Source organism: Onychomys torridus, chromosome 22 (genome assembly GCF_903995425.1).
Source record: "Onychomys torridus chromosome 22, mOncTor1.1, whole genome shotgun sequence".
Classification (NCBI taxonomy): domain Eukaryota; kingdom Metazoa; phylum Chordata; class Mammalia; order Rodentia; family Cricetidae; genus Onychomys; species Onychomys torridus.
Genome location: NC_050464.1, coordinates 13,909,666 through 13,919,074, shown reverse-complemented (window position 1 = coordinate 13,919,074; position 9,409 = coordinate 13,909,666). Strand labels below are relative to the sequence as shown.

Sequence of the window (9,409 nt, the reverse complement as noted above, 5' to 3'; positions counted from 1 at the left end):
CAAAAGGCAGGTATGTATAAAGATTGATTCTAACTTTATTCTCCTTGTTTAACCTGGTGTCACAATTAAACAAGAACACTAATAATGAAACAGGAAGTACACAAGAGCAACATGTTTATAGTTTTCACCTACAGTACTCAGCCAGATACAGATCACTCCAATATGTTTATTATTCCAATCAACGTGAGTTAATTCATTATGAGATTTAAAAGTTAAAGTTCTTTTTACAACTTTACTGTAAAGGAGCCCTCAATGTTAATAAGATGATGTACAGTGAATGCTCATTGAAATCAAACATGTCTTTAAAGTTGAAAATACTAAGGATGAATTGTGTTCCAATTGTATAACATTGGAAAGTAAAACTGAAGAAGGAAGGAATTGTCCTGACCAACACTTGTGTTGGGGATTTGTTCATTGAAGAATAAGGAAATGTATGTTACAAATGAATGTTAACATTCCATTATCTCAATCCGCCCCAGAACTCCCATCTGGACCAGAGGTGAGTGCCTGGGGTTATAGTTAGAGAGGCAACTGCCCCTGGGTTCCACCCCTGGACACAGGCCATCCCAGCAGGAGCTGCCAAACTTGGCCCCAGTTTCTGGCCAATCAGTGCACCCTGCCCCCACACCCATTTGCCTGAGACCGCAGCCACTTCCTGAGAATCAGAGAACAGCCCCCGGCTTCCATTCTGCCCTGGAACTCCCACCTGGAGCAGAGGTGAGTGCCTGGGGTCACACACAGAGAGGCCCACACCTGGGTCACAGCCTGGGGTACCAGCCACTCCAGGGAAGACCTGCCCAACTGGGCCCCAGGTTCGGGCCATAAGGCAAGAAAACCATCCCCAATGGGAAGGATCCCCCTCTCCATGATCCTCTGGTAAACCCTACAAACTCCATGCCCTGCCCCCACACCCATGTGTGAGAGAACCCAGAAACTTCCTGGGACTTAGAAACCAACTCCCAGCTTCCATCTTGTCCTGAAACTCCCATCTGGACCAGAGGAACTCACATCTGGAAAAGATAAGGAGACCCTAGGGACTTCCTGAGACTCAGAGTCCAGCTCCCTAGCAACTATCTGGCCAGCACTCTCATCTGGAACCGAACTCTGGTCTAGCCCAGAGCTTTCAGCTGGACCAGAGAAAGGCTCCCTAAATATGTCAGCTCTCTCTGGACCAAGTACACTGATAAGACCAAGAATGAACCCAAGAGGACATGGGAAGACATCAAGTCACAAGTACATAAAACAAAATAAAGTGAAATATAGCATCAACAGAACCTAGCCCTTCTCCAACAGCTACACCTGAACATCACAGAATGGAAGAAGAAGAAAACAACCTTATAAGTAACATCATGAAGAGGTTAGAGCCTTAAATAGAAGAAATCAAAAATAAAGTGGAGGAAAAGACAAAAAAAAATGGGAAGAACACTATAAAAATCTAGAGGAAAGGACAATTAAAGCAGAAGAAGACAATAATTCCTTGAAAGAAAATAATGAAAAGGAAGGGAAACAGTCCAAGAACTGAAGGGGGAAATAGAAAAAATGAAGAAGACACTAGCAGAAGGAATGCTGGAAATAGAAAATCTGAGTAAACAAATAGGAACTTCAGATGCAAGTATAACCAAAAGAATGCAAGACCTGGAAGAGAGGATCACTGGTGTTGAAGATACAGTAGAAGAAATAGATTCATCAGTCAAAGAAAACACTAAAACCAACAAAGTCATGACCCAAAATGTCCAAGAAATTTGGGACACCATGAAAAGACCAAACCTATGAATAATAGGGATAGAGGAAGGAGAAGAATACCAACTCAAAGGCACAGAAAATATATTTTACAAGACCATAGAAGAAAACTTTCCCAACTTAAAGAATGAAATGCCTATGAAGATACAAGAAGCCTATAGAACACCAAACAGACTAGACATCCCCAAAAAAGTCCTGTAGCCACATAATAATTAAAGAACTAAATGTACAGAATAAAGAAAGAATATTGAGGGCAGCAAAGGAAAAACGCCAAGTGACTTATAAAGGCAAACCCATCAGACTGACACCTGATTTCTCAATGGAGACTTTGAAAGCCATTAGGACCTGGACAGATATAATGCAGAAACTAAGAGACCATGGAGGCCAGCTAGGACTAACATACCCATAAAAACTTTCAATCATCATATATGGAGTGAACAAGACCTTCCAAGACAAAACCAGATTGAAATGATACTTATCTACAAACACAGCCCTACAGAAAGCAATAGAAGGAAAATTACAACCTAAGAAAGGCAGATACACACATGATAACACAGGCAATAGATATCACCATAGCAATAAACCCCAAAGAAGAGAAGTACACATACACTACCACCAAAAAATAAAAATAGTAACAAGAACGAACAATCACTGGTCATTAATATACCTTAATATCAATTGACTTAATTCACCTATAAAAAGAAACAGACTAAAAGAATGGATACAAAAACAGGACCCATCTTTCTGCTGCATACAAGAAATACACCTCAAATTCAAAGACAGATACCTCCAAAGAATAAAAGGCTGGGAAAAGATTTTCCAATCAAATGGTCTTAAGAAGCAAGCTGGTGTAGCCATCCTAATATCCATCAAAATAGACTTCAAACTAAAATCAATCAAAAGAGATCATGAAGGACATTACATACTCTTCACAGGAAAGATCCACCAAGATGAAGTCTCAATTCTGAACATATATGCTCCAAATACAAGGGCACCCAAATATGTAAAAGAAAAATTACTAAACCTTAAATCACATATAAAACCCTGCACATTAATAGTGGGAGACTTCAACACCCACTTTCACCTCTGGACAGATCGGCCAAATTGAAATTTAACAGAGACATAATGGTCTCAACTGTTGTTATGGCTCAAATGGACTTAATCAATATTTATAGAACATTCCACCTGAAAAAAAAGAATATATGTTCTTCTCAGCACCCCATGGAACCTTCTCCTAAATCTATACTTGGCCACAAAGCAAATCTCAACAGATACAAAACAATTGGAATAACCTCCTGTGTTCTATCGGACCACCATGGCTTAAAGTTAGATTTCAAAAAAAAAAAAAACACTACAGAAATCCTACACTCTCATGGAAACTGAATAATGCTCAACTGAATCACCAATGTGTTTAGGAAGAAATTAAAGACTTCCTAGAGATCAATGAAAATGAATATACCACATACCCAAACATATGGGATATTACAAAAGCAGTGCTAAGAGGGAAATACTTAGCACTAAATGCCCACATAAAGAAGCTGGAGAAATCTCACGCTAGTGAATTGACAGCACACCTGAAAGCCCATGAACAGGAAGAAGCAAAGTCTCCCAGGAGAAACAGACACCAGGAAATTATCAAATTGAGAGCTGAAATCAATAAAATAGAAATAAAGAGAACAATACAAAGGATTAATGAAACAAAGAGTTGGTTCTTTGAGAAGATAGACAAGCCCTTATGCAAACTAACCAAGAGACAGAGAGAGAGCATCCAAATTAACAAAATCAGAAATGAAAAGGGGGACATAACAACAGACAATGAGGAAATCCAGAGAATCATCAGGTCATACCTCAAAAACCTCTACTCCACAAAACTGGAAAATCTAAAAGAAATGGATAATTTTCTGGATAGGTACCACATACCTAAGTTTGATCAAGACCAGATAAAACATTTAAATATTCCAATAACCCATAAGGAAATAGAATCAGTCATTAAAAGTCTCCCAACCAAAAAAAAGCCCAGGACTAGATGGTTTCACTGCAGAATTCTACCAGATCTTCAAAGAAGACTTAATACCAATACTCATTAAATTGTCCCACACAATAGAAGCAGAAGGTATATTACCAAACTCCTTCTATGAGGCTACAATTACCCTAATTCCTAAACTGAACAAAGATGCAACAAAGAAAGAGAACTACAGACCAATCTCCTTAATGAACATTGATGCAAAAATACTCAATAAAATACTGGCAAACAGATGCCAAGAACACATCAAAACAATTATCCACCATGATCAAGTAGGCTTCATCCCAGGGATGCAAGGGTGGTTCAACATACGAAAGTCTGTCAATGTAATACACTATATAAACAGACTCAAAGAACAAAACCACATGATCATCTCACTAGATGTAGAAAAGGCATTTGACAAAATCCAACACCCCTTCATGATGAAGGTCTTGGAGCAATTAGGAATACAGGGAATATACCTAAACATAATTAAGGCAATCTACAGTAAGCCAACAGGCAACATCAAATTAAATGGAGAGAAACTCAAAGCAATACCACTAAAATAAGGAACAAGGCAAGGCTGTTGTATACTTATTCAATATAGTACTTGAAGTTCTAGCCAGAGCTATAAGACAACATAAGGAGGTTAAGGGGATACAAATTGGAAAGTAAGAAGTCAAGCTTTCCCTATTTGCAGATGACATGATAGCATACATGAGTGTCCCCAAAAATTCAACCATGGAACTGATACAGCTAATAAAATCCTTCAGCAACATAGCAGGATACAAGATCAACTCAAAAAAATCAGTAGCCCTCCTATATACAATAGGGAAAGAGGCTGAGAAGGAAATCAGAGATACATATCCCTTTACAATAGCCACAAATGATATAAAATACCTTGGGGTTACTCTAACTAAGCATGTGAAGGACCTATATGATAAGAACTTTAAGTCCTTAAAAAAAGAAATTGAAGAAGATATCAGAAAATGGAAAGAACTCCCATGCTCATGGATCGGCAGGATTAACATAGTAAAAATGGCGATCTTACCAAAAGCCATCTACAGATTCAACGCATAACCCATCAAATTACCAACACAATTATTCAGAGATCTGGAAAGAAAAATATTCAACTTCATATGGAAAAACAATAAACCAGGATAGCCAAAAGCATCCTGTACAATAAAACAACCTCTGGAGGCATCACAATCCCTGACCTCAAGATCTACTATAGAGCTTCCATAATAAAAACAGCTTGGTACTGGCATAAAAACCAACATGTGGATCCATGGAATCAAATGAAGACCCTGACATTAACCCGCACACCTATGAATATAGAAATTTTGACAAAGAAGCCAAAACTGCACAATGGAAAAAAGAAAGCATCTTCAACAAATGGTGCTGGCATAACTGGATGTCATTGTGTAGAAAGCTGCAAATAGATCCATATTTGTCACTGTGCACAAAACTTAAGTTCAAGTGGATCAAAGACTTCAACATAAATCTAGTTACTCTGAACCCGATAGAAGAGAAAGTAGGAAGGAGTCTTGAATGCATTAGCACCAGAGATTACTTTCTAAATATAATACCAGTAGCACAGATGCTGAAAGAAACAATAAGTCAATGGGACCTGTTGAAACTGAGCAGCTTTTGTAGAGCAAAGGACATGGTCAACAAGGCATAGTGACTGCCTACAGAATGGGAAAAGGTCTTCACCAACCCCACATCTGACAGAGGGCTGATATCCAGAATATATAAAGAACTCAGTAAGTTAGACATCAAAATGCCCAACAGTCCAATTAAGAAATGGACTATAGAACTAAACAGAGAATTCTCAACAGAGGAAGTTCAAATGGCTGGAAGACATTTAAGGAATTGATCAACATCCCTAATTATCAGGGAAATTCAAATCAAAATGACTCTGAGATACCATCTTACACCTGTCAGAATGGTTAAGATCAAAAACATAGAAGACAGCTTATGCTGGAGAGGATGTGGATCAAGGGGAACTCTCCTCCACTGCTGGTGGGAATGCAAGCTTGTATAGCCACTTTGGAAATCAATATGGTGCTTCCTTAGACAATTGGGAATCCATCTCCCCCAAGACCCAGCTGTAGCACTCTTGGGCACATACCCAAGTAATGCTCAATCATACCACAAGGGCATTTGCTCAGGTATGTTCATATCAGCATTGTTTGTAATAGCCAGAACCTGTAAACAACCTAGATTCCCTTCAACTGAAGAATGGATACAGAAAATATGGTACATATACACAATGGAGTACTACTCAGCAGAGAAAAACAATGACATCATGATGTTTGCAGACAAATGGATGGATCTAGAAAAAATCATCCTGAGTGAGGTAACCTAGACTCAGAAGGACAAACATGGTATGTACTCACTCATAGGAGGATACTAGATATAAAACAAAGATGACTAGACTGCTACACAACACCAGGGAGGCTACCTAGAAAACAGGACCCTAGGAAAGACACAGGGATCACCCAATAATAGAGAAATGGATGAGATCTGCTTGAACAAGCTGGAAGACAGTGGGAGTAATGAAGTGCAAGATTTGAGGGAAAGAATACATAGGGGAGCATGTGATCCCCGCTGGATCTAGAACCAAAAGGGAGAATGAGGAAAAACAGACCATGATAAATGAAGACTACATGAGAATAGGAAGAGGCAGAGTGCTGTAGAGGTCCCCAGAAATCCACAATGATACATCCTCTGTAGACTGCTGGAAATGGTTGAGAGAAAGCCCGATCTGACCTAGTCTGGTGATCAGATGGCCAAACACCCTAACTGTTGTGCTGGAACTCTCATCCAAAAACTGATGGAAGTGGATGCAGAGATCCTTGGCCAGGCCCCAGTTGGATCTCCAGGTGTCCAACTGTCTAGAAAGAGCAGGGACTGTAAGAGTGTAAATTGTTGAATCCAAGATTGCAAAAAGCACAGGGACAAATAGCCAATCAAATGGAAGCACATGAATTATGAACCAAAGGCTGTGGAACCCCAGCTGGAGCAGGCCCTCTGGATAAGGGAGACAATTGAATAGCTTGAACTGTTTGGGAGGCATCCATGCTGTGTTACCAGGACCTGTCCTTATTGCATGAGCTGGGTGTTTGGAACCTTGGGCTTACACAGGGACATTTTGCTCAGCCTGGAAGGAGGGGACTGGACCTGCCTGTACTGAATACACCAGGTTTCAATGAATCCCCAGGGGAGTCTTTTCCCTGGAGGACATGGGAATGGAGAGGAGCGGCTGTGGGGAAAGTGGGTATGAGGGTGGGAGGGGGGATGACAAGGGAACCATCTAAAAGGAGGCTTTCTGAACCTTTACCTGCACCAATGTCAATGGATTCCTATATTTGGGAAATTATTCCTATATTTTGGGATGGGTCCAGTGATTTCTTGTGATAATAATGAATCATCAAAGAAATATAAACTTCACAACTTAAATAAGATTGATTTCCTAATCATGGTAATTGAACTTCCTCCCTTTGAAACACACACACACACACACATTCAAGCACCTGTCATAGAATTGCAATTATAGGTTATAGAAAGTAATCAGCAATTATAAAAACAGAAGAAAACTGTTGTTTTTTTCTAATATCTAAATATCTACACCCATTTTGAAATATATACAATGATATCACTATATTAATGGAATTTATATTAAGGTTTCTTGTAGTTTGAATGAAGATGGCCCCATAGGATCATAGCAACTGGCACTGGTGTGTGTGGCCTTTTGTGGTAAATTGTCACTGCTGGTGGCCTTTGAGGTCTCAGAAGCTCCAGCCAATATTATTGTCTTTCTTCTCTGCCTGCTGCCTGCTGATCTGGATGTAGAACTCTCAGATACTTTCCCAGCACCATGTCTGTCTGCATGCTGCTATGCTTCCTGTCATGATGATATTGGACTAAACTTCTGAAACTGTAAGGCAGCCTGAGAGAAATATTTTCCTTTGTAAGAGTTACCATGGTCATAGTATCTCTTCACATTAAAAATTAAAATCAAAGTCTAAGACAGACTTAAGACTCTAAAACAAATTTATAACATACAGAAATATCATTTTTAGTCCATTTGGTCTGTAGTTTTTACAATAATTTTCAATTTGTAATATTGCATTCTAAAATCAAACTTACATTCAGCAAAGTAATGCAAATTTATATTTAAGTGATTAAAGTAAGATACATCTTAACATACTTAAAGAAGTCTGGTTCTGTGCATGTTCCCTTTGTCAGGGTCCTTGTACCTTTCAGGATGGAATTCCTCAGTCCAGTATTTTGGATCCTGGTGAAGAACAAAGATAGGTATGATCACATGCATCCCTTTGGGAATGAACACACCATTGATCTCAGCATCTTTCTTACTGAGTCTGTTAACCGTGTTAGCAACTGGATATAATCTCATAGTTTCATTCACAACCATGTACAGATATTCCATCTCTACCAGGGCTTCATAAGTGGCAGGTAATTAGGACGATTTAAAAAAAAAAGATTTTGCTCATTTGAGATTTGAAACTAACTTTCAAGTCAATTTATTCAGAACTATTAAGGTTTTAGGAACTCCACATTCAACCCAGGGTAATGAGCGGATTTACCACTGATAAGTCCTATTCACCACAGTCACATGTGTTGTCATACTAAAGGACCACTGAAATGCATGGTGAAGTAAATATGGAAGAACATTCACATAAGCTTACACTTAGGTCCCAAGTCTTCAGTTTCCCCTTGTACTGTTTTCCTTTCAGTAATAATGAATGGCATATCATGTCAATCTCCCTCAACATAAATCACCTGCCGAGGATGGCAAAACTTAATATAAGGAGGTCACTAGTCCAGACCCCCAAAATATAATGTGGGGAATATTAAAATTCTTTTTAAAATTCAATAGCAATCCTTTCAGAGGATAGCTCATAATTTTAAAATCACAGAACCTCTGAGCTATGTGACAACTGGTCTGCAGTATCATTGATAGTGTTTACTACTGTGGTGTTCTCAGAACTCAACACGACTTTAGTGCTCTCACCATTTCTGGAAACTTCTCCCTCTTCAGCTTGATGAAAGATATAGAAGAAATGTGTTTCTTGCTGATATTTTCTAAGAGAATCAGCAAAACCTGAAGATTTGGATTATTGAAAGTTACAGCTATGATACTCTTGCCAAACTAACATGCTCTGATGTAGCACATATATCCTCCTCCCACATTTCTTAATCCCCACAATTGCAGCTTTCCTAAATTTTCTCTTTTCATTCTAGACTATGTAACTTGTCTATTAAAACATAAAAGATGGTAGCCGGTAACCTAATTTTGTCTCATATACACAATAGATAGAGTCTCAAAAGGTATTGTGAAAACTGTTACTTAATGTGTGCTTCACAACATGGTAACATCATGCCTCTCCCTTACTCTTGTTCTGAAATAATTTTACCTTCCTGTCAGGCAAAGGGAGGAGTCCAGATGGGGCTCAGAGCCCCAGCAAGTGCATGCATCACTACTCATTCTTTCATGGTAACACTCCTGCCCTTCTCTACTTCCCGACTCATGTTTTTCACCATTGCATCTCCATATTCTTGGGTGATGGGTGCACATCACACAAACACAACACAGTCTCCTGGTAAATGGCAAAATATGAGTCTTCAAATAACAAGTTT

General features: G+C 39.0%; 1 pseudogene; it reads right to left on the bottom strand.

Annotated features, from left to right (window-relative positions):
* The window catches only part of LOC118572620, a 21,497-nt pseudogene extending 13,299 nt beyond the window's left edge, over positions 1-8,198 (bottom strand).
* Between the last annotated feature and the right edge of the window lie 1,211 nt (positions 8,199-9,409).